We start from the raw sequence: 25,700 nt of genomic DNA, 5'->3' as shown, positions 1-25,700 counted from the left end.
AGAGGGAGTGAGTGCACATCCTTCTACTCCACCATCTTAAACCAATCTCCAAGAACCTTCTGAACAGAGGAGAAAGCTGGCAGAAGAAAGAGCACATTGTCCATGTGAGAATGGTCCATGTACATAAGGCAAGTATTTTTTGAGTAAGGGGTAATTAGAAAATCTAGTTATTGGACTGGACAGCTCAAACAGAACAAATAGTGAAAGGTACACTTACTCTGTCTTTCTCAGGACTTGCAGTCTTAATTTTTTTGTTGTTGTTTATTTTGTTTTTGTTTTTGTTTTGCGGTACGCGGGACTCTCACTGTTGTGACCTCTCCCGTTGCGGAGCACAGGCTCCGGACGCGCTGGCTCAGCGGTCATGGCTCACAAGCCTAGTCGCTCTGTGGCATGTGGGATCTTCCCAGACCGGGGCACGAACCTGTGTCCCCTGCATTGGCAGGTGGACTCTGAACCGCTGCACCACCAGGGAAGCCCTGTTTGTTTTTTTTACCTCGGGGAACTGGATAATTAGGTAACTGCTACATGACCTAGCCACCCCACATAGATCACAGTGCCCTAGTTTCCATATGTATAAAAGGGAGAAAACATCTGCTTATTCGATTCACAGAGATTCAATGAAATAATAGATGAGAAAGTTCTTTGAAATGGTTAAAAGAAACTATCCAGTTGGAAAGTAACATTTTATATAACAAACTAGTTTTTATCTAACACCTAGCATATGATCAGAGCCAAATGAATTGTCCATTGGCTGAAAATGATAGTCTAAACAAAACACTACATTTTTAAGGAGGGTGTAATTCCAAGATGATACTTTTGGAATTCAGTTCTCAGCATTGTATAGGAAGGAGAAATGAAAGCAACAGGGTGGCTGACAGGGATGTTGTTATAGCACACCAGGCGTAATCCAAATAGAGCCAGTCCAAATATTGTGAAAATGGTGGGGGAAGTGATGACATACTTTGAAAATTGGTGACATCAGCAGATAAGTAAAGAAAGGAAGAAAGCTAAACAAACTGGCCAGTCCTGCAATGTATTGACATAAGGCAAGTTTCTTCTTTATAGAATGAAAAAGTGTGTTTCTACAAGCTTTTATCAAATCCTTATGCAATGCACAATAAATTGCTCTGTCTGCAAGATTATTCTATAGAATAATAATCTTTACTCTTAGAACTTTCATGGAATTCTGCCCAAGTTTTCTTTTTCTCAATTTCACTCTCCATTACTCCTAGATTGAAGTGTTCTTTATAATTTTTAGCATTCAGCATTTTCCATTTCTCCCTTTCACCATCAACAAAAGTGTCCCTCCTTCTGTATTTAGGTATTTTCCCCACAGATTTTCTTATTTCTTTTTCCATACTTGTATAATTATTTTCCCAAACTTAAAATTGACATAGAGTAACTTCCTGGATCTCATAAAATGGGTATAGTAGATTGTTTGAAGAACTGGCTATATTATTATCCTTCCTATAAACATACCCTTACCATGTTACTTGGCAATTCTTCCCATCAAGAGATGGATTCTACTCTCCTACCCCTTCAATCTAGGCTGGCCGTGTGACTTGCTTTGGCCAATAGAATGTGGCAAACATTGTGGCATGCAAATCCAAGTTCAGGCCTCAAGAGAGTCTTGATTATCTGCTCTGTTGAAAAATTCTGACCAGCCGATGTGTAGGCTAGCTTGCCAGAGGATAAGAATTTGTGTTGTAGAAATGAGTCATCCCAGCAGACTGTAGATACATAGGCAGCTGAGCCCAGAAGAACCAGTCAGTTGTGCTTAGCCCAAATTGCTGGCCCACAGAATCAAGAGCTAAATAAATACATTTTGAAGTGGTTTCTTATGTAGCAAAAACTAACTATTAAAATGGGCTACTATGAGAAATATTTGTAGCAGTTTGATGCAATAAAAACTGTAAAAAACATCAGTGTGTTACCGAATAAATAGTGAGAAATAAAATTCTCTCCAGGATATATCAAATTCTTTAATTTTATAAATATTTTAACGTCTAGATATGTTCTTTATTAACATTTGGAACATCCCAATATTCTTAAATATGCCAAAGCAAAAAGTTGAGAAGGTGTACTATTTTCTTTTAACTTCATTCTTCCTAACATCTCCTATGAGTTCAAGTAGGAAGAGGATCTCACAGTGAACAGAAACCAGAAAAAGTTAATTTTCTTGGTGCTGTCAAGGAGAGGACATTGGCTTGATGCCATTGCTGCTTTGGGGTCATAGCCAACCTGGGAATGAACAGCTGTTGTTATTCAGAAAAATTCAGACAATATTTGGGAAGACATAATTCAGGGGAAAAAAGTAAAAGGAAAAATGGGAAAGAAGGCAAGCTAAATCAGAATAGCACTTTTAGACTTAAAAAATATCTAATGATTACAGAAGTGTTTAATATACCTTTCAATATAGTTGGGGGTGGGGAGGATGGGAAAAGCAGGATTTGTGACGTCCCTAGCAAGGCATTTGAGAGGAAAATGATATAGTGAAAGAATATGGGATTTGGGATCAAGAGAAGTAGATTCTAGTTTTGGCTAAGACAATAATTTCCTTTTTTTTCTCACACACAGAGAAATAAATATCTTTCAGTTCTGTTTTCAAATCTATAACACACACCATTTTAAAACATATTAATGATATATAAAGATTCATTGATGGAGAAATTTTCTTGTCAAATATTTCTTTCTCCTTTTTCCTATTCTATAAAGCAGTAGTTCTTAAAGTCTGGTGTGAGATCCCAGGGGTCCCAGAGACCAGACACAACTATTAAAAAAATCCAGCTGTCTTCCATTAAGCTGGGCATTAGGACATTTGAAAATATTTTATACAATTTAATTATTCTCACCATTTTATTTAATTTGGAAAATAGTTTTTATTAAAAATGTTATTTGTGTTAATATGTAGTAGTTTTGTTATTATTATTTTAAAATGAGTTAATAGATATTTACATTTGTTCTGTTTCAGTTTCTAATATTGTAAATACTGATACATATAACCCATATAAATAAAAATTCTTTGACGTTCTTAATAATTTTTAAGAACTTAAATGGAAATGGAGATTAAAAAACATTGAGAACCACTACTGTTCAGAAAGTTGTGCTAGGTATTATTATATCCATTTAATAGATTGAGAAAAATTAAAAATGAATTCACTTGATGAAGGTGATTTATTAGATGATGATATAGAATGAACTTCTAATCCAAAGTTCCTTTCACATTTTAAGTTTACTTTTCCCCAATTAGTTTTCATTTTTAGAAAAGTATTATTGCTCAAATTAAAATACAATAAAACCACACTTTATAAAGTATACAGTCCTCTCAATTTTAACATAAGTACACATTCATATAAAACATCATCCCTGAAGGGTACGAGAATATGCCATCCCAAATTATGCCTCTTTGGCATGTGAATTATTTTGAGCTAAAGGCCATTGAGAACCAGTGGATGCAGGGAAAACTCTAAAAACAGTGGACAAGGTTTCCTTTTGTAAAGGAAATTTCCCTTTGTAAAATGTGTCTCCTTCTTCCATTAGGAAGAGGAAGACTCAACAGCTCCTACCAATGGAGAAGGCAAAGATTTGAATCTGCATAACAAACCTCTGTAGACCATACTTCCCCACCCCCCAACTTTTCCTTAGCTTGTCTTCCCCACCCCACCCAGAACACAAAACCACTTTTCCATTATTTAGCCTAATTAACCCAAGTTCTAACCACCCATTTGGGTTACACATCATTGGATGTTTCCATGTGTACATGCACTATGCACATGTTGATAAATTTGTTTGTTTTTCTCTTGTTAGTCTGTCTTTGACCAGTCTAATTTATAGGGTCCCATCTGGAGAACCTAAGATAGGTACAGGAAAAGACTTTTTCCCTCCCCTACACCACCATCAGGATACAAAACATTTTCATACCTACGAAATATCCCATCATGCTATCCCTCTGTAGTCAGACCCTTCCAAAGGACTGTAGCTTGTCTTTTTGAGAATGTCATATACATGTAATCATACTATATATGACTTTCTGAGGCTGGCAAGTTTTCCTCAGCATAATGCCTTTGAAATACATCTAAGCTGTGTGTATTGAGAGTTCACTCCTCTTTATTGGGAATAGTAAATTCCCAATGTTCCACCATTTGTTTATTCATTCACCTGTTGAAGGACATCTTGGTTATTTCCAGTTTGGGCCCATTATGAGTAAAAGGGCTGTAAACACTGTTGTTTAGACTTCTGTATAAACATAAGTTTTTAGTTCTCTAGGGTAAATGCCCAGGAGTGAGGTTTCTGGGTCATATGGTAAGTGTATGTTTAACCTTGTAAGAAGCTGTCGAATTATTTTCCAGAATGGTTATGACATTTTGCATTCTCACCAGCAACTAATAAAGTTCCAGTTGCTCTGCATTCTCACTAGCCCTTGGGGTTATCAGTATTTTATATTTTAGCCATTCTAATAGGTGTGTAGTGGTATATATCAACATAGCTTTAATTGAGCATGTCTACGATGTTGAACATCTATTAATGTACTTATATTCCATCTGTATATTTTCTCTGGGGACGTGTCACTTCAATCTTTTGCCCATTTTTAAATTGGATTTTTTCCTTACTGTTGGGCTTTGAGTGTTCTTTACATATTCTGAACTCAAATCATATTCCAGATATGTGATTTACAAATATTTTGTCCCAGTCTGTACCTTATCTTTAATTCTCTCAATAGTGTCTCTCATCACACAAAAGTTTTTAATTTTGATAAAGTCTTATTTATTAATTTTGTCTTTGATGGATTATGTTTTGGGTGTCATGTCTAAGAACTCTGCCTAACATGATTTTGCCTCATGGGATTTTCTTCTACATTTTATCCCCCCAAAACTTATAGTTTTATGTTTAACATTTAGATCTATGATCTATTATGTGTTAATTTTTGTATAAAGTGTAAGGTTGAGGTTTATTTTTATTTTATATACAATTCTTCTAACACCATTTCTTTAAAATCCTATTCTTTCCTCATTGAATTGTTCTTGTAATTGACTGTGCTTGTGTTGGTCTATTTCTTTACTCTGTACTCTTTCCCACTGATCTATAGGCCTATCCTTTCATTAATAACACATTATCTTGATTACTGTCCTTTTACAGCAAGTCTTTTTTTTTTTTTCACATCTTTATTGGAGTATAACTGCTATACAGCAAAGTGAATCAGCTATATGTATACATATATTCCCATATTCCCTCCCTCTTGAGCCTCCCTCCCACCCTCCCTATCCCAACCCTCTAGGTTGTCACAAAGCATCGAATTGATTCTCCTTGTGCTATGCAGTCTTAGAATTGGATATTATGATTCCACACAACTTTGTTTTTTTAAACTCGCTTTGGTTATTCTAGTTCCATTGCATTTACACACACACTTTTGAATCAGTTTGTCTATATCTACCAAAAATCCTGCTATGATTTTGATCAGAAACATGTTAAAACTACAGATCAACTTGGGATGTTGACTTAAAGAAAAACGTACAACATAAGAGTTGTGAGTTTAAGTTTTATTCAGTCTTACTGAGGACTATAGCCTGGGAGTCAGCCTTTCAGTAGCTCTGAGGGAACTTCTCTGAACAGATAGGGGAGAAACCAGCTTATATATGATTTTTAGCTACAGAATATGTATGCAGTCAAGCATACATTCTGGTAAAAGATTACTCCTACTCACAAGGAACAGACATCTCAAGTTAATGATTTCAGTGCTTTTCTCTGTATGGGGTGATTCAACTATCTAAGATGCCTGTTTTTCCAAAGCACAGAGTGCCTAGTCCTGTTTTTCATCCTAAATTCCTCTCAGAGTGCACCCTAGTTCAGTGACTGCAGTGGCTGATGACTTAATCTTTGTAGAACTAGGTGGTGAGCAACGCTCTTTGTTCTTCTTTGTTTACAGGGAGAACTGGAATCTTTACCATGTTGATTCTTCTAATCAATGACCAGGTGACCACAGTATGTCCCTTTATTAGTTTATGTCTTTGTTTTCTTTCATCAGTGTTTTGTAGTTTTTAGCATATAGATAGACAGCCAGAGTACAGTTTTGTTACATTTACATTTAAGCATTTCATTTTTTTGAGCTGGAGTCCATAGTATTATTTTCTTAAATTATGGTTTTTAACTGTTTATTACAGAAGTACAGAAATGCAATTGATCTTTGTACTGCCTTCTCACTTGTGACTTTTCTAAACTCTATTTTTAGGAGATTTAAAAAATATATTCCTTGGAATTTTCTACATATACAATCATATTGTCTGAGTATAGAGGCGATTTTATTTATTTATTTAGATCTGTATGGCTTTAAATTTTTTTCTTGCTTTATTGCACTATTGCAGTTTCATATTGAGTGTGAGAGTAGAAATTCTTTTCTTCTCATCAATCTTAGTGGGAAAGAAGTCAGTCTTTCACCAAGTATGAAGTTAGCTGTAGGCTTTTTGTAGATGCTTCTTATCAAGTTGAAAAAGTTCCCATTTATTCCTAGTCCACTGAGAGTTCTTATCATGAGTGAATTTGGAGTTTTGTCAAATGCTTTTTCTTCAACAAATAATAATCATGTTGGTTTTCTCCTTAGACTGTAATGTGGATTACACTAATCACTTTTTGAACATAGAAACAGTCCTGATGTCCTAGGATAAATTCCACTAGGTTGTGGTGTTTATTCTTTTTATATATTGCTGGATTGGATTTGCTTATATTTTGTTGAGGATTTAAAAATCTATTTTAATGAAGGATATTGGTCTGTAATTTTCTTTTCTTGCTATTCTTCACCTAATTTCATCAGGGAAGTGCTGGCCTCCCAAAATAAGTTATGAAGTGTTCTATCCTCTTCTATTTTCTTTTAGAGATTGTGCAGAATTGTGCAGAATTTACTTTTTCTTTAAATGTTCAGTAGAATTCTCCAGGGAGACTCTGGGCTCAGAGATTTCCTTTCTGGAAGGCTTTAAAATATGAATTTAATTTCTTCAATAGTTATAGGGTGATTCAGCTTATCTATTTCCACTTGGATAATTCTTGGGAGTTAGTAGTTTTCAAGAATTTGTATCATTTCATCTCAAAGTTTGTGCTAGACTTGTTATAGTTTTCTCTTAATGTCTTCACAGTCTATGGTGATACAACATCTTTATTCCTTTATTAGTAATTTGGGTCTTTGTTAGTCTTGCTAGAGGTATATCAACTTTACTGATTTTTTTTCAAAGAAACTGCTTGTTGTTTTATTGACATTTTTTCTCTACTGCTTGTTGTTTTCAATTTTATTGATTTTTTTTTCTTTTTTCTTTTATTCTTTCTGCTTGATATGAGTTTATTTTGCTTTTTTCCTTAAGGTAGAAGTTTACTATTAACTTTAAGCCTTTCTTCTTTTTCAAAGTAAGCATCGAATGCTATAAACGTACAGCTAAGCATTGTTTTAGCTGCCTCTCACAAATTTTGATATGTTCACATATTTTCTATTTTTTTCTTGAGAAGCATTTTTCTCTTTGAAGCATGGATTATTTAGGAATATCTTATTGAATATCCAAATCTTTTGAGATTTTTCTGTTAGTTTTCTGTTATCTATTTCCCATCTAATTCCATTTTGGTCAGAGAGCATACTCTATATGGTTTTAATTATTTTGTATTTTTTAACATTTGTTTTATCACCAGGATATATGACCTATCTTGGTCAATGTTCTAGGTGCACTTAAAAACAAATGTGTATTCTGCTGTTGTTGTCTGTGGGTTTTGTAAAAGTCAAATAGGTCCAGTTGGTTGATGGTGCTTTTTGCTTTTTCTGTATCCTTGCTAATTTTCTGTCTACTGGTTCTAACAATTACAGAATGAGGAGTGTTGAAATCTCAAACTATAATTCTTAATTTCTCTAATCATCCCTTCAGTTCTGTCACCTTTTGTTTCATGAATTTTGAAGCTCTGTTTTGATGCACAAATACTTAGGATTGTTATGTGTGCTTGGTAAATTTACTTCATCATTATGTAATGTTATTTTTGTTCCTGGTAATTTTATTAGCTCTGAAGTCTATTTTGTCTGACATCAATACAACCATTCCAACTGCCTCTACATTAATGCTTGTATGGTGGATCTTTTCCTATCCTTTAACTTTTAATCAACCTCTATAATTATATTTAAAGTAAATTTTGTAGACGGCATAAAGTTGGATCATGTTTTTCTCTTCCTTTCTTTTAAAAAAATACATTCTAATCTCTTTTAGTTAGCTTTTTAAGACCATTTTTGTTGGATGTAATTCTTGATATGATTGGAATTGGGTCTACCATTTTATTATTTGATTTATATTTGTTTCTTCTATTATTTCCGCCTTCTGTTTCTCCATTTCTGCCTTCTTTTGAGTTATTTGACCAATATTTTTAGTATTCTGTTTTACTTTATCTATTGCATTTTAAAATCTATTTCTTTGTAGAGGATTTTAGTGGTTGCTCTAGAGATTATAGTATGCATTCTTAACTTTTCTCAGTCAACTTAAAATCAGTAGTATACTGCTTCAAGTAGAATATAGAAACTTGATGACCATTTAGGTCTCTTTACTCCCCTCCCCCTTATGATATAATATTCTTATGTGTTACACCTACATACATAGGAAACCATATCAGGCAGTGTTATAATTTTTGCTCTCTGCTATCAAACTTATTTTTAAAAACTTAAGAGAAGAACAGTATGTTATATCTACCCAATTATCTGCATTCTATTGTGATTTCTTTACTCCTTGCCATCCAAGTTTCCCTCCCATATCATTTCTTTCTCTCTGATGAACTTCCTTTAGCAATTCCTTTAGTCCTTGTCTGTTGGCAATGTATTCTTTCAGTTTTCCTTCCTCTGTTAATGTCTTTATTTCACTTTCATTTATGGGTGATATTTTTTCTTGATATAGAATTCTGGGTGTTTTCTTTCTTTCTCCTAGCACTTTAAAAAGTGTTGTTCTACTTCCTTCCAGACTCCATTTTTTTCTTATCAGAAATATGGTCATTCAAACCATTGTCACCCTATAAATAATGCAATATTTTTTTCTGGTTTCTTTCAGGATTTTTTCTTTGCCTTTAGTTTTGAAGAGTTTAATTATATGTCTGTGTGGGGATTTCTTTGGGTAAATTCTGTTTAGGGTTTGCTGCACTTCTTGAATCTGTAAATGTATGTCTTTTCCCAAGTTGGGGGAGTTTTCAGCTATTATCTCTTCAACTATTTCCCAGAATAATGCTCTTTTCCCCCTCCTTTTGTGTTTCCAATGATACAAAATTTAAAGCTTTTGGCATTGTATTACAAATCCCTGAGGTTCTGGTCATAATTTTTAACCTTTTCCCACTTTATCATTCAGACTGGATAATTTTTATTACTCTGTTTTCAAGTTCACTCCTTGTTTTGTTATTTCCTATCTGGTATTGAGTCCATCCAGTAAGTTTCAAGCTTTGATTATTTATTTTTCAATTCTAAAATTCTAAAAAGGCATCTCTTTGTTGCCTTTCCACACAAATTGACATTTTCCTGGTTCTTCATATGCCATGCAATTTTCGATTGTATCCTAGACATTTTGAATATTATGCTAGGATTCTCTGGGTCTTGCTTAACTCCTCTGGAGAATGTTGATATTTTAGATCAGCAGGCACTTGACCTGGTTTGTTTCAGGTTGCAAATTCTGACAAGACTTATGGGAGTTGTGGTCCTGATGTCACTTCCTTTATAAATACCTTTGCAATATTATTTAGATCTGTCCTATGTGTGTGCCACCCTGTGGCCACCCTTAGTTCTGGGTGGTGATCTGTCTTATAGTTCAGTTCTCAAAGTCGATGGTATGCTGTTTTCTGTCAAAGCTCTACATGGGCATAGTGGGAGTGCTCTCAGTAGTTAATAACTATTTTTTTCCAGTTACTCTCCCAACTCTTTCCTCTCTGTGACATCCTTGGAACGTTTTAGTCTCTCTGTGGCTCCTCTTTTCAGTTTAGCCAGAAAGCTTGGACTTTATTTTACCAGTTCTGTCATTCATTACCAATTGTGATCATTTCCTGAGCCTAGATGCAGCAGGAAAAGATGGAGGGAAAAAGCATCAGGTGCTCACCCCACTTTCTTGGGGCCTCATCTCCTCTGATTTGTAGGGATGCTTCTAATTCCTCATTGTGTGTCCCTAAATCATCACTGTTGCTGTTGCTTCCAGTGCCACCACCAATTGCACTGGATCGCTTGAGGACTGGGGGAAGAGAGAAAGGAAAAAAGAAAACAACAACACAGGAGGTTTTATCCCACTCTCTCTGACCATTAGAAGAGCCGTTTCCCATCTTGCAAGCCAAAATTTGGAACTTCTGGAACTCTCACAGTCTGCAAGAATGCCCACTTCCGGGTTTCAGGCTGCATTGAGACCGGGTTTGGAGATAACAGAGACAGAAATGATAAGACCATTGGTGGTTTAGTGGCACTTAGAATTCTGATCTTCTTTCAAATCTGCCTGCTACTATTTACTTTTCAGATTTCCCAAATAGCTGCTCAGGCATTCTATGTTTTATGACTGCATTTAGTGGAAGAATGTGCTTATTCAATTTTACCAGACATCAGAACCCTAATAAACTTTTTTGTAATCACATCAGAGTGCTGAAATGCCCAAAGAAAATCTTCAGAGCTGGTATTAGTGAAATGTGATGGTTGGACTTTATAACCTCAATTTACTCTTGTGACTTCTGTTTTCATATGTGATCTTTTACTTATTATTACTGTTATCTCTCTACTGGCTCAGGAGGAGCTGCCCTACCCTTAACCAGAAGTGCATTTTCCCTCAATTTTTAATAACATACTTAAAATATAATTGGAATGTTTATGTAAAAATCTAATAAAAGTGCAGGGTCAAGAGAATAAGACAAATTACAATTTGAGAGAACATATTTGCAAAAGATACATCTGATAAAGGACTGTTATTCAAAATATGCCAGGAAATTTTAAAATTCAACAATAAGAAAAAGCCTGATTAAAAAATGGGCTCAAGACCTTATGGACACCTAGCCAAGGAAGACATGCAGATGGCAAACCAGCATGTGAAAAGATGATCCACATCACATGTCATCGGGGAAATAAAAATCTAAACAGCAGTGAGATACTATTACATGTTTATTAGAATGGCTAAAATCCAAAACACTGACAACATGAAATGTTGGTGAGGATGTGGAGCATGAGGAACCCTCATTTATATGTGATGGTAATGCGAAATAGTATAGCTACTTTGGAAGACAGTTTGGCAGTATCTTACAAAATTATACACATCCCAATGATGTGAGCCAGCAAAGGAGTTGAAACCTTATGTTTACAAAGAACCCTGAACACAAATGTTTACAGCAGCTTTATTCATAATTGCTAAAACTTGAAGGCAACCAAGATATCCTTCAGTAGGTGAACGGGTAAAGAAACTGGTACATTCAGACAATGGAATATTTTTCAGCACTAAAAGAAATGAGCTATCAAGTCATGGAAAGACATGGAGGGAGGAACCTTAAATGCACATTACCGAATAAAAGAAGCCAGTCTGAAAAGGTCACATACTGTATGAATCCAACTATATTACATTCTGGAAAAGGCAAAACTAAGGCTACAGTAAAAGGATCAGTGGTTGCTAGGGAATGAGAGAGGGAGGGGTGAACATACAGAGTGCAGAGGATTTTTAGGGCAGTAAAAATACCCTGTATGATGCTAAAATAATGGGTACATATTATCCAAACATTTGTCAAACCCATAGAATATATAACATCAAGAGAGAAACCATGAAATTTGGATGATTATGATGTATCAATGTAGGTTCGTAAGTTGTAACAAATGTACCACTCTGATAGGGGATGTTGGTAATGGGGGAGGCTGTGCATGTGTAGAGGCAGGGGTATGTGGGAAATCACTGTACTTTTCTGTTAGTTTTGCTGTGAATCTAAAACTTCTCTGGAAAAATAAATCCTATAAAAAAGGATGAACTTCTGATTTATACTACAACATGGATGAAACCTGGAGACATTATACTAAGTGAAATAAGCTAGACACAAAAGGACAAATATTGCATGGTTCTATTTATATGAAGTATAGACAGATTTGAATTCATAAAGACAGAAAGTAAAACAGTGGTTACCAGGGGCTGGAGGGAGGAGGGAATGGAGAGTTATTGTTTAACTGGTATAGAGTGTCATTATGGGATGATGAAAAATTCTGGAGATGCATAGTGATGGTCATTACACAACAATAATGTATTTAATGTTGCTGAACTGTTCACTGAAAAATGGTTAAAAAGATAATTTTTTTGTTATGTATACTTTACCACAATCACAAATAAAATACAAAAATTACTTAAATTTTTAAAAAGTGTGTTGGTAAATAAAGGAAGTAGGGAGAAAGTAATATGTAACTAGATCATGGTTGGCAAACTATGGCCTGCCAATGAGCCAAATCCAACCATAGCAATTCTTTCACTTATTGTCTATGGCTGTTTTTATACTATAACAGCAGAGTGGAGTACTCCTGAGGAAGACTGGCCTTCAGTGCCTAAAATATTTATTATCTGACCTTTACAGAAAAAGTTTGACAGCCACTGAACTAGATGATCTAAACTATAAGGTATAGATCATCATGGTCATCTTAGGATTTCCTGACCTAGGATCTCTGAATGGAAGCATATTTTCTGCAGACAAAATCATCCAGAGTAACGGGAAGTCCTTTCTTTCACTTTCCAAAATCCTAATTCCATTCTTTTAACTATTACTGATAGGATAACTATTATTTTTCTAGGCATTGTGCTCCATGCTTGGATACATGCTAAAAAAGACAGATGTTGTTCCTGCCCTCATGAAGCTGTAAATGGAAAGCAGTTTTGGTAGATAGTTGAAAGCAATCTCTCTCCAACAACCTCTTATTGATCCTGAATTTATTTGATTAGGCAACATAGATTAAATCTAGCATCTCTTCTACATCATAGCATGTATGATCAGAAAACATCTTTTTATGCTTTCTTAGAATCTTCTCTTTTTCAGCTAAACATTTGCCCTCTTCATTTGTGATCAAGAAATTATGCTAAAAATGCAAGTCCTGTCACCAATATGTGCGTTTGCTATATCACTTTTGCATTATCTACAAATGCTATCCAGAAAGTACATCTAATTTGCTGGTATATTTGCCTACAACAGACATAGAACATTATCCCTGGTAATGAATAAAAAAGTGTTAGTTTCAGAACTTGAGAGACATTTCCCAATACAATTGTATTTCCATTTACTTTATAGGGAATAAATATGACTGCTCTTAAAAAGAAGTTGACATAAAGTAAAATTACACAAAATTTAATATCAGTTATTTCAAAATTAGGGGGTACATTTATCAAACCTGTTGAGCAGCAGAATCACTGAGTTAAATTTTTTCAACTAATTGATTTATCTAATCCCATGAAATCTAGTGAATGGTTTCTGGATTTTTCCTGGACTCCTCTTGTTGTCATTTTCTTCTCAACCATAAAATATTATTTTCTCTCTAGAAAATACCCATAATACAAACCAGAAAGAAGTTAAAGCACATTTTAATTTCAGAGGTGTTACAAAGTGATATAAATAGAAAATTATTATGGATAATGCATGGAAAGTCTATAAATCATTTTGTTGGAGTGTTAGAGTCTAGATTAGTGAGGCTATGCTTTATTTAATGGTTCAAAGTTTACAAAGATGCCAACTAGAATCTGGAATGGTAAAAACTCAGTGTTAAGTAAAAATCCGATCAAAAAATATAGTTGTAGGAAACAGCTGGAAAGGTGCTGTCTCTAAATACATGCTGTGTTGTCTGTAGTGGCTGGTGAGGTCTCTGGTTCTAGATAGAGGCATTTTCAGAACTTAAATAGTTTTTTTTTGACAGGCATGCAGCTTGATTTTGTGATCTATTGCTCCAAGAGGAAATAAAAATTTGGTCAATATTTTAAAGAAAACAAAACGTAACCCCCCCCCGAAAAATTAGAAAAATGAATAGGGAGGAATGGACATAATAAAGATGTGAAAATAGAGTTCACAATAGGGCTGACATGCACTCAACTGTATCTCCTAAAACATGTGCTTTCCAGAGATAATAACAATACAATTCATCATGCTTCCTTTTGGTGTCAGTGAAGTTCAGAGGCAAACTTAGAGTGTAATTGTACAGTTGAGTTAATCCTGCCATTTGGCTACCAGCATTCTTCTCTTTTCCTTATGTCTTATTTGCTGATTTTTTCCCCATCATATTATTATGCCTGCTATTGTGTCTTTTCTCTAAGTTGACTTAAATCATTTTGTAAAGAATGAGACAGACAAATTCAATGTTGAAAAAGCATACAATGCAGTGTCATCACAAGAACGTGATTTAGAGGCCATGAGATCAACCATTTAGGTTGTTACTTTGAGAAATATTCTTAGTTATGAGTTTTATCAAGACTAAAGTTCTCTCTCTTCAGACAAACAACAGTAGGAACTGAGTAGTACAAAATACAGCTGTGAAGGGTGACCTCAGAGCACTTAGAAAATTTTCTCTGATAATAACACAAATGCTAGCCCAAACAGAAAAGCATCAAAGCAAAATCCTATGACTGCATTGGTACCTTTCATTACCTGGGTAAGAATATATTCATCCACAAGTGACCAGAAATGGAGAAATGGCAAGTGAATGACAGTAAAACAAAGAATAACTCATTTCATTCCAACATTTTTATAACTTCTGCCTTTTTTGCCTATTAGACATAAACAGTGGCAATGTAATAACCATGAAATCAACTAAAATAGCAGGATAGCAAGGTAGTTGTATGACATTATAGTCAAAATGACGAGGGTCTGTCTCTTACTTGTCTTATGACCCTGGGAATTTTTCAACCCTTGAATGTAAGTTTTCTCACGGTAATATAGAGATGATAATATTACCTACCTTCATAAAATTGTTATGAGAATCAGTTGAGGTGATAGATAGATAGATATTGGACTATCACAATTATAAATGGTCAGTAGTATTAGCAGCAATCATCATTGTTTGTAAATACCAAAAGACATAGTCTGTTTTTCTTTTGTTCTAATGGAATCTAAAGATGTCATTTTGGGGTACAAGACAGAAAGGAAAATAAACAGCTCCATATGATTAATGGCCAGGATGACCACAAGTGAATTCTATAGACCAAGGGACCACACAGGTCACAGGCTGGCAGTATTGTTCACATTGCACTCAGATGGGACTATCAGAGCAATTGATTAGAATACTGTCCCCAATTTAGTAGATCACAAGGCAGGGAAGACTAACTTCTCCTGAACTCAGATCTCTTGAGAAAGCTCTGATGCCTTTAAAATCAGACAGTGACTGGCAACAGTGTTTATGAAAAATAATTCCAATAATTTCCAAAAAAAATTAAAAAAGAGGGACTTCCCTGGTGGTCCAGTGGTTAAGAATCTGCCATTGAATGCAGGGGACGCTAGTTCGATCCCTGGTCAGAGAACTAAGATCCCACATGTTATGGGGCAACTAAGCTCGTGCACTGCAACTACTGAGGCCAAGAGCCACACTGGAGAGCCCACGTACTACAACTACAGAGCCCACATGCTCTGGAGCCCACGCACCACAACTAGAAAGGCCCGCGTGTCACAACAAAAGATCCCACAAGCCACAATGAAGATCCAGTGTGCCGCAACTAAGACTCAATGCAGCTAAATAAATAAATATTAAAAAAAAATTCAAAAGGAGTATTTTTTATCGCAACATCCCCAGAATTTTTCTGTAACTAACTGGAAGTCCAGAATCACATGTTTTATTTCAGAATTATCTGGTTCCTGTAATTGTCTTCCTTCATCATGATTGTATTGACACCCAAAGACTCTTCCCTGTCACCCTCAGGGTCCTTTCCTTTCTCTGCACACTCTCTCCTGTCCTGTCCGTACTGACTTTTCTGATCCTATACATGTAAGGTTAGAAGCTAGAGTTACTTTCTTGTATTAAAAGCAAACATAATCATCTTCCCTGCTAACGATTCCTGGCCAATATCCTTTCAGAAAGGAACATCCTCCTTTGAACTCATAGATGAGCCATTTCTGAACACTCAATCGTTGGTACTATTTTACTTCCACAGTCATTGTGTAACCTCAGCATTCATCGTTCTAGAAACAGCTGTGGAGAACCTGAGTGTGAGAGGTGCAATCCAAAACTCAATATTATTCTTTCTAGGAATATCACTAATTACAATTTCACAGAAAATGAATATCTAGCAACTGAGAGTGGAAAAGAAAAACTGGAAAGATTTACTGAGTAGAGAAAACCCACAGAAACCTTCTTTAAAAAAAAATATGAGGAAAATCTTTAAATTATTTGACACAATGCAATATGACAAACCAGGTCCACCCATTAAATAAGAAGTCCCCATCACAGATCCTCAGATTATTTACGAACACAACAGAATGGGCTCAGCTATTTACAGGAAGCTGTGACTCTTATGTATGTTTTCCTAACAGTATAAAGGAGAGAAAAATCTGTTTTGGACCATTAGTTAGCTCACAGCTGGGTTTAATAATGAGGGTGTTTGGGATATCTGATGTAGGATGTTAAGACAAACCCAGAGAGGCTGATTTAATTGTGGTCCATGGCCAGAGGCAGCAAAGGCTTGGGGGAAATATCTATTTCACTGGAGTTCCAGAGTCTAGGGAAAAGGCTATGTTATAGAACCTACACTCATCTAAAGGAATCTTTTAGCCACACATCAACACTTTCTATTTCTTCTTCATGTTTTCTTATTAAAATAATTGAAATTTGCTAGTAGGGGACCAAGTATCTCAGGAAAAGAAGAAAGATCCAAGGGAAGGAGTGAAGCAGGAGGACAAACAGGTAAGAAGAAAGGGTAGAGAAGGAAAACATTGGTTTTCTTCTTTTAGGAATTTTGGTCACTAAGCCAGCACGTAGTAGTCACTTAGGCCTGGGTTCTGTAAGATTGATTCACAGAGTATTGTCTTAAAAGTGCAGTTTTACATTGTAGAACATACAGTAACTTGAATTCAAATAGTAATTTCATATTAGTGATTCTAAGTTGCTTTACTATTTGACATAAGAATCCTTAACGGTTAATCATGTGAGTTATTTACATTCAAAAATTTGCTCCTAATTTCTTGAAAAGCTGATCTTTCTTTGTGGTTAGAATACTCCTCAGAACCCCAGCAATCTTTTGCGCTCTTTTTCAAGATCTATTGACTTATTTAGCAAGGTAAAGTTCTGTCCTGGCCTTTGTGAATTATCAAAAATGATCAGAATTCTTATCAGATTGTACTTTGCTATTCTGGGTCTCAATTCCCTTAAGTAGTTGAAGAGCAAAATATTGTATCTTTTTTTTTTTTTTAATTGCCTTACACTTGGTTTTTCCTGTTTTCTTGTCAAGAGGCTTGTGTTTCTATCCCCTGCTTTTGGTTCCAGGAGGATACTCTGCTCTACATCTTTTTGGTATAAACAGTGATTCAGTCTCCCTGCCCCCTCCTAGTTTTCGGCAGACATAATCTAATCTGTGTTATGCGACAAGACCAATTAGTCTCGCCCACTCTCCAGCCTTCTGTCCCTCCCCTGTCAGCTGCCACCCTCTTGGCACTCCGTCTCCTTTAGGAAGTAGCAATGGGAGCCAAATTTCCCAACTGAATTCATTAGATGAATATGCAGGTCCAGATTGCAGAAATGTGCTCACATCCTCAAGTAGAACTCCGAATCAAGACTTCTGACTCTTTTCTCTCATTGCATGTAATGTTTATCAGAAGATTTCTAGCTACAAAACTTCCTCACTGGCTAGAAAGGAAGGAAAGCTGCATTTGACATGATGAGGCAAATGGAAGACCCAGAACTGCCCTGAACAAAATAAATGCAGAGAATGCCAGCCTTTTCAGGGCTGGGCTCAGTTATTTTCTACAAGTAGCAACCTGCTTACTTTTGACAAGTAGAGGTGGCCTGCAGAATCCAGATGATGGATGGGCAGGGCATGTCATTCATAATGCATGCTCAGAGCACCGGCACTGCAAACATTTGGATCAACGGGAATCAGAACGGGACCTGGAGGGCAAGACGTGGAACAGCTGGTGGTGTTCGAGTCTGATGAGTCTATTGTCACATAGCCAGACTGTGGTCACCACAGCTGGGGACAGCAGGTGCCCAGAAAGCTTGACCCATTAGATTTCCAGGAACCAAAGAGAGAAATCACTTAAGATTGCTTCCTCTTCTGTTATCAGAAGTCATTTTTAGATTTGTAAAATCTGTATCATGATTTTTTAAAATTTATTTATTGAAGTATGGTTGATTTACAATGTTGTATTAATTTCTGCTGTACAGTAAGGTGATTCAGTTATATATACATATATATGTGTATATATATATATATATACACACACACATTCCTTTTCACATTCTTTTCCATTATGGCTTCTCACAGGATGTTGAATATAGTTCCCTGTGCTGTACAGTAAGACCTTGTTTTCTATCCATTCTATAGGTCATAGTTTGCATTTGCTAATCCCAAACTCCCAGTCTATCCCTCCCCCTCACCCCCTCCCCCTGGGCAACCACAGGTCTGTTGTCTATGGCTGTGAGTCTGTTTCTGTTTCATATGCATCATTATTTTCAATATCATAACTGTTGAAGGAGGGATGAACGTTCTAAAATGTTCATAGCCGGTAGCTTACATTTCAAAACTGATAATCATAAATATAGTTTCACTTTACCTGATTAGGAAGATTGTAAGTTACTATCTCTGGGTCAATTGCTCAAATAGACATTGGGATTTTTAAAATATTTCACAGTGTCCATCAATAAAACCTGAGTTCCTTTGCAAATATGCCCATTAATTAGTATTCCTTACAGAATAAGGTTGGTGATCTCCTGTTGTTTTACAAAAGCACAGGCAGATTTCTTGGATTAATTGAAAATTCCCTTATAAACACATAAGTATAAGAGTGAGTCAGAAAAAAAGTTTGGGAAAGGAACAGAGAAATAAAACAAATGTCAAAGCCTTAATAACAAATTCTCTCTAGGAATTTGAGGTGACAATATAACACCATTTCTTTTGTGTGTCCGTTTGCCCATCACTGCAAAGTCCTACAGAGTTTATTGTCATCTGCTGCCACGGGAAGCACAAAGGTACTTCATGTGGGTTCTCAGCCATGTCCCTGTGACAGAGAAAACCTTGGCTATGACGCTGTGAATTCTGTGTTCTCATCTGCCTATACAGCATACTTGAATCACTTATGGGACCAGTTAGGTGGAAATTCCCAGTAATATAGGCAGGAAAATAAAAAGAGTAAGAGAGGATCCCTGGTCAATTTAGATGCAGCCTGAGAGCACAAACATAGCTGCTTGGACACGAGGCCATACTCATGAAAACATTTCAGAGAGATGCCTCTTTTTCTAACACACCTTGACAATGGAAACAAGACTCAGAACTATTTCCTTTCTCTTCTTCTTCAACTGAGTTTTAATGTCCTGTTGCTCTAATTTTAATTTAATTTAATTCCCAATATCACCTGTGCAGTAAACTTTGTATGTAATCATGGGAATCAAGAACAGCAGTCTGGGGAGGGAAGAGACGTTCTCCTGAAAGACCTCTTACATTAACTTGCCATTTCTCAGCATCTTCCACACTGTGACTGGTCCAGAATTACAGGAGTTACTGAAAAGCCAGAGGGATTCTTTGTCTTCCCTTGACTTCCAGCCAGCCTCCATTCATATTGCTGCTACCAGAAGATTAAAAGAGAAAAAAAAAAAAAAAAAAGAACTCATAGGGTTAAGAAGTCTATACAACTGTGGTAGAAAATACATCTGAAGAATGATCAATCTATTAATGCCTAGTAAGCTTCTGACTTGGGTTACATATGCAAAGCACATAAGGGAAAATAAAAATGTATACAGGCAAGTCTTTGCCTTCATGGAAGTTTCTATAGTTGGTGAGTTGGGGAAATAATTCAAATTTGAACTTCAGTAGAACTTCAGTAGAAGTGTCACATGTCTGCAGGTCTTAGAGAATTACATTGCACACTTGAGGGTGTACAGATGGGGAGTCTTTCTGGAAAGTAATCATCAACTTTTATCAAGTGTCTTAAAATGTTCATACTCTTTGACCAATAATCCCAATTCTAAAAACCAAACAAAAATCAATAATGTACAATATACAGAAAGAATTATATATAAGGAGAGTCATCATAACACTGTTCAAAATACTAAAAAAAAAAAAAAAGCAAGAAATTAAGTGTAAAATAATTAATAGCACAAGAGTTAGAGTATGGTTATCCTAGTATGATATTTCAGTACATATGTCTAGTCTGGATTTTGAATTAGAAATATATAAAGATGTGAACTTAAATTACTAGATGATTTTTAATAACATAATTTTAAATGACTTCTATCTTTAGACTCTGGTCTAGGTTGAGGCAAAAGAAGTGCCTTGGTAGCAAAATTTAAGGAGGCTGTCACTCTCAGAGGTCTGCAAGAGCAGTGTGGACATTGGCACAGCCCTGAGAGTGAGTGATTCCTGAAGTCATGTGCTCTGAGCTTCTTGTCCCAGTCCTGCACCTGGTATCCTATAGATGTGCCGTGATATACATAATCAGTGCTGTACTTTTGGACATTTAGGTTGTTTTTAATGTTTTTCTGTTATAAATAACATTCCAATGTACATGTAACACAGACATATTTGATTTTATCATTGGAATACATTTAGAGTAGTTGGATTTTTTGTCTTAAAACGTTTAAGGATTTGATCCAGATTGACACATTTCCTCCAGGAAGTTGCTATGCCTCTCTGCTGATTCTTTTAGTAGTATGTATTTGAGAGTTTTCATACATATTTTTTCTACCTATTTTAATCTTTTCAGTATGACAGAAAAAAATCTGTTTGTTTCTATTTTCATGTTTTAGTCATTTCATTTAGTTAGTCATTAAATATTTTAATACTTTATTTCCCATTGCATTTTTCTGTATGTGTATTATCTGCTATGTCTCTTAGCAATTTTTCCACTAGAGTCTTTGTTTTTCCTTAAAGATTTGTAAGCTTCTCATAAATTAAAACCATATGCTCTGCCTCTCAGATATGTTACCTTTTTTCTCATCTATATTTATTTGTTATGTTTTGGTGTGCTAAATAAAGTAGTAAAAAAAATAGTAACAGTTAACACTTTTGAGTGTTTGCTTTGTACCAGACACTGTTTTAATCCTTTATAATTATTAACTCACTTAATCCTAATAAGAGATGTGAACAATTATTATCTTAATTTTATAGTGGATGAAACTGAGGTACAGAAATGTTCAGAGGCAGAGTAACATGCCCCAAATTATTCAAATCTAGTGACCAGATTTCTTACTCAGAACTTAGGCTCCTGGGTCTGAATTCCTATGGGCTACCCTGTACTACCTCCTATAGCAGAATGGATGGCAATAAAATTACAAATCAAATCTACTGATCATTTGTTTTTTTACTATCTCTAATGTTATGTTATTTTCTTTTATTTTAGGATTTTCTCTATTTAAACCAATAGATTAAAGATGAATTATATAATAGATGATGTTTGAGATATCAGATATTAGAGATATTCCATAAACAAATATTTTTTTAAAAGTCAATGCCTCTATCATATTATGTACTAAAGTTTATTCCAGAAAGATTGATTAAATACCAAAAAATTAGATAATTTGTGTTTTCTTAGAAAATCATTTATTACATCAACATTATCATTTAGTTATATATAGTATTTTCTTATAATATTTTGTGACCTCTTTATCTGTGTTTTATACCTTTCCTAATTTTCTGTATTTTAAAAATTTTCATACAGGTTGTCCAGCTATTATCTTTTCCTTAAAAAATTATTTCAACTAATTAACCCTGGGATTTACTTGGCTGAACTTTCCTGAGTTGCTTGGAAGAATCATTAAATGTTGTTAAATAAATCCTGGCTCCTATTTAGTCTGTAGCCTGCTACATAGAGTTGTACAAGTGAGATGCAGAGCAATTATAAATCAATGCCTGAAATTTAGAGCATTTATGTATGTTTAGAGACAATTCTCTATGGGTCTCCCTCACTGCTGTATATATTGTGAGCAGAGGCATAGGTGGCCTTTGTCCTGGACTATCTTTTCAAGGATGTTTCAGAGGAAATAGCCTTGGAAGATAGAGATAATGTCTCCCTCTGGAGCAAAGGGCAGATGTGTTTACTGCCTAGCTTAAAAAAGGTAATATCCCGCTTGGGCAAAAAGGTCAGGCAGATTTGCCTGCAGTCTCTTTTAAAAGATTTGGGTTCTTGCCGAGGATTCCTCAAATTCCTTAGCTGTGATACAAATCCGCTGTGTGCACAGCATCTACCTGGCTTACTCCACATCACCCCCCTAGGACTTGGGGTGAAAGAAGAACTGATACAAACATGATACAAAGTCTTTTGTCTCTGACCCATGGGTTTTGTGCAGGCAAACTTAGTTTGAAAGTAGGATAAATAAAATCTCACACCCTTCATAATTCTTGATGCTGATTTTTTATTCTATACTTATAATGAAATGCCTTTTTCTTTCTTTATTATGTTTTAAGACATGTGGCATTATCTCTTCTATTTTGTGGTCTGAGAATCGCTCATTGTGCTGCAGCTCTAGTTGTTTGTAAGATTACGACCTTCTCTTTTAGCTATGCCCATGGGCTCCCAAAGTGAAGTTCATGTATCCCTCATGGCCTTTATTTGACTGCAGACCATCTCACCTGTTCTCAAGATTAGGTGGAAAATTCATCTCAGTTTTAGCTATATTGAAGTATGAAACATATTTCTTTGAGTTACTCAGAAATCTCTAAAATTAATTTTGAGGTGTCCATGTATCCAATATTTTAAATCAGGCAATCTCAAACATAATTTTATATTTTTATTAACATCTGTAAGACCATTCTGAGTGATATAATAGAAGGAATTTCTTTTATTTACAGATTCTAATCATTTTTTGCTTATACTTGCTTCTATATGTAATTTCATTAATCCCTATTTCTACTTTCTTTTGAACTATTTTGTTATTTTGTTTATTGCATATCTTCATTCCTTCTTCTAATCATAGTATTTCATGGTGTAAATTTGCTTTTAATTTCAGCTTTGGCCGGGTTCCATGGGTTTTAATATTCAGTGTTGTCATTATCATTCCCTATGCATTTGATAAATTCAGTTTTGATGTGCTTAATCACCCACAGTTTATCTGGAAGAGTATTTAATTTCCCAGGGTTTCATCAATATCAAGAACAAAATGGTATTCACTGGCTTCCTGTGATGCAAGATGAAAATATTACCATACTTTACCTTCTCACCCACATCCTGGTTTTATTTTCATATAATCTAAGTTTTTAGTTCCAGTTTTTAAAATTCTCACAGTATCACACATTTTATTTTCAAAATTAAAGTTATCACTTTTGCAACCACGTGTATAACAATTATTCAAACTTTTCAAATTGGATTCGATGCACACCTTTAGTCAGTTATATACAACTTTCCTAGTCTTTAAATCTATTATGTTAGCACTTTTTAGCCAAACAGAGCTGAGTTTAAATCTTGACTCAACGGTCATTAACTTTCTATGTTTTCTTGTATAAGTAATAGGCAATCTCCTAAAGAGGAGTGTGGCCTTGGCACTGTCTTTTCATAGTGGTTGATGGTACCAGTGTGGCCTGGGAGAGGCTGCTCATCGCTCATCCATGGCCTCTTCAACAACAGACCTGCGGCTTCAAGGAAAAGCCCATCATAATCTTCCTGTTGTGTATAAATGCTCATGAACCTGGGCATACCTGCTTAGTTTCCCTCAAGTATCCTCAACACAACTGCCAAAGGAAACTCCTTTTGCCCTATAGCTCACCTTCGTTTCCAATCCTCAGCTCTCCAAAACAGATGGTGTTGTGGGGGTCCCTGACCTCATCTACTTGGGATCCCACGAGGCCACCTCTGTGGCATGGGGAAATGAGTTGCCGTAAGCCTCCGAGCATCTTTTCCCAGTATGATTTTATTGCTGTTGTTTCTATCAAACAATCTTGAGAATTCCATAATGACGATATCTTTCCCATGTCTTTTTTTTTTTTGTAACAGATACCTCACACTCCCCATTTTTACACACTCTTGGTCATTTCCTTTATTATTAGAAGAGCAGTCATATGTTTGTATACACAAGCATTCTACCCAAACATCTAGGTAACTTTTATTTTTCCTTGTCTTGTATCCTGTTGCAATTGAGAGTAAAGTTCTTATACATGCACCCCTGCGTTCATAGCAGCACTATTCACAACAGCCAAGACATGGAAATGGCCTAAATGTCCATCGACAGATGAATGGATAAAGGAGATGTGGTACATATATACAGTGGAATACTTCTCAGCCATAGAAAAGAATGAAATCATGCCATTTGCAGCAACATGGATGGACTTGGAGATTATCATACTAAGTGAAGTCAGTCAGAAAGAGAAAGACAAATATTGTATGATATCATTTATATGTGGAATCTAAACTATGACACAAATGAACCTATCTCTGAAACAGAAACAGACTCACAGACATAGAGAACAGACTTGTGGTTGCCAAGGTGGGGGGAATGGGTTGGAGTTTGGGGTTGGCAGATGCAAAATATTATACAGAGAATGGATAAATGACAAAGTCCTACTATATAGCACAGGGAACTATATTCAATATCCAGTGATAAACCATAATGGAAAAGAATATGAAAAAGTGATATATATATTAAGTGATTATATATAACTGAATCACTTTGCTGTACGGCAGAAATGAACAGAACACTACAAATCAATTATACTTCAATAAAATAAATTTTAAAAAAGAGTAAACTTCTTATGACAAAAAAGGGCAATATACATATTTTCTAGGTGATAATAGTTGTCACCATTAGGAACTGAACGCAGTGCAAAGAATTTTGTACACATCATCTGGGAGACCCAAAACCACCTGTGAGGACATATATCTGTTGTTCATATTTAACAGATGGGACAACTGAAGACCTGGGAGACTATGGCATTAGCCAAAGCCACACGTATGCTAACTGGGAGATGCAGGTTTGAGGCAATAAGTGGCAAGGGAGAAACGAGTGGAAACAATAGCGCCATAGAGATTTAGAATGAAGGAGCTCGCTGTGCAGTAGAGTGATCTAAGGAAAGAAAGGGGGCTTAAAATTGCCTCAGTAAGTGTTATGCGGGAATTCCCTAGCGGTCCAGTAGTTAGGACTCCTCACTTTCACTGCCAAGGGCCTGGGTTCAATCCCTGGTCGGGGAACTAAGATCCCACAAGCCTCATGGTGCGGCCCAAAAAAAAAAAAAAAAAAAAAAAAAATACGGGTTATGTTTGGAATCAAAATGTGAGAAGTGTTTGGGGCTTTTAATCAGAAAGAAGGGATAGGAATCTGCTAATAGCTAACTTCTCAATAAAGAACAGATGAAAACCAGACGAGACCCTGGCTAAAGAGGGACCTGGGCTCAGGGAGGTGAACTGTCTTCTGTGATCATGGGGCCTCTTTGAGGTTGCTGGAGCTGCAGCTGATGCAATTTAATCATGGTTAGAGGAGACCAAAGGTACAGCGTGAACTAGCCATTAAAGACGAAAGTAGGAAAGATGTTTAAGAAGCCTTTGTGTTGAAGCGAGTCTGAACCAAGAGAGTGGCTGGAAGAGATGCAGGGACATTATCAGGAGTCATTGTGGAG

The sequence above is a fragment of the Monodon monoceros genome, unplaced genomic scaffold (assembly GCF_005190385.1).
Source record: "Monodon monoceros isolate NGI ecotype Baffin Bay Population unplaced genomic scaffold, NGI_Narwhal_1 Super_Scaffold_20, whole genome shotgun sequence".
NCBI classification, from domain to species: domain Eukaryota; kingdom Metazoa; phylum Chordata; class Mammalia; order Artiodactyla; family Monodontidae; genus Monodon; species Monodon monoceros.
This window is presented reverse-complemented; position numbering follows the sequence as displayed.